Here is a 1,038-nt window from a genome sequence, read left to right on the forward strand (position 1 = left end):
ATGTGTGTTTTCTGGTCTACTGAATTTTCATCCAGTGCAACCATGAGTGATGAAGGAGAAAGGACTTGTCCTCTCTGTGCTGAAGAGATGGATTTGACAGATCAGCAATTGAGACCATGCAAATGCGGCTACCAGGTTTGATTTTATTTATATGTTCTTGTTATTGGGCAATAATCTGAAGGTTTTTATATAACCTGTTGGATAAGATAATGTTGTGTTTTTTTGGGTAAGGTTTCTTATCAATTGGGTCACTTGATTTGTTGGTCCGTGTATATTTTTGTATCTGTTGATCTTCCCTCCGTGTCCTTTCTTAGTCCTATTTTATGCAGCCTTTAATCCTGTCTTTCCAAGAACCATTATTGTACAAGAGAAATCAAGTGGTTCTTGACCCACTGATTGAAGTTGCTCGGCCATTGCACTTGCACGATCAAAGCTAAAAGCGCCAAAACGGCTGCCATTCCTCCCTCTGAGTTGTTCAGCCAGTCCTAACCTATACAGAACTTGCGCTACAACAACATTGTAGGGTGTCTGCCCAAGCCTATTAGATAGTCGCAAAAACTTCACCCTAATCATTTGAAGTTTCTCTCGAGTCTCGTCCTAGTCCTCAGCCTCCCCAGATGAGGACTCATCCAATTTTTGGGACTGCAAATTAGATACACTATTATTGACCCGCGTCTGCTGCACTACCCGTGGAGCAGGTTTAAATAATGGAGCTGCAGGTCCAAGGCCAGCAGGAACAAGAGTGGTGGTAGTGGCGACAGATTTTCCAGATGAAGAAACAGCTTCGGTATCCGGTTTTTTAGAAATCTGAGTGGTGTCTTTCTCTTTCGCATTTTTCTCTGCTATCTTTTTTAGCTCCCCAACAACGGAAATGTTTTCATAATTTCCTAGATTTTCTTCATTAGAAATCTTAGACCGGTAAACCTCTGTACTACCTTCTTCTGAATCAACAGCAGTAGCCTGAACAGTCGGCATCTCAGTAGCAAGAGAATTTTTTGATAAGGATGAGCTTCCAGCAGTTTCAATCTCTTTACTTTC

General features: G+C 41.6%; 1 long non-coding RNA gene and 1 pseudogene across 1 annotated transcript in view; one reads left to right on the forward strand and one right to left on the reverse strand.

Annotated features, from left to right (window-relative positions):
- LOC140920314 (uncharacterized) overlaps positions 1-272 on the forward strand; it is a 1,398-nt gene extending 1,126 nt beyond the window's left edge. Inside the window, exon 2 of the long non-coding RNA XR_012163102.1 lies at positions 36-272. This is a non-coding gene — a long non-coding RNA (uncharacterized lncRNA). The remainder of the gene's footprint in view (positions 1-35) is intronic.
- A 49-nt stretch (positions 273-321) lies between these two features.
- LOC113787099 (translocase of chloroplast 120, chloroplastic-like) lies at positions 322-1,032 on the reverse strand (annotated as a pseudogene).
- Between the last annotated feature and the right edge of the window lie 6 nt (positions 1,033-1,038).

The sequence above is a fragment of the Cicer arietinum genome, chromosome 1, assembly GCF_000331145.2.
Source record: "Cicer arietinum cultivar CDC Frontier isolate Library 1 chromosome 1, Cicar.CDCFrontier_v2.0, whole genome shotgun sequence".
Classification (NCBI taxonomy): domain Eukaryota; kingdom Viridiplantae; phylum Streptophyta; class Magnoliopsida; order Fabales; family Fabaceae; genus Cicer; species Cicer arietinum.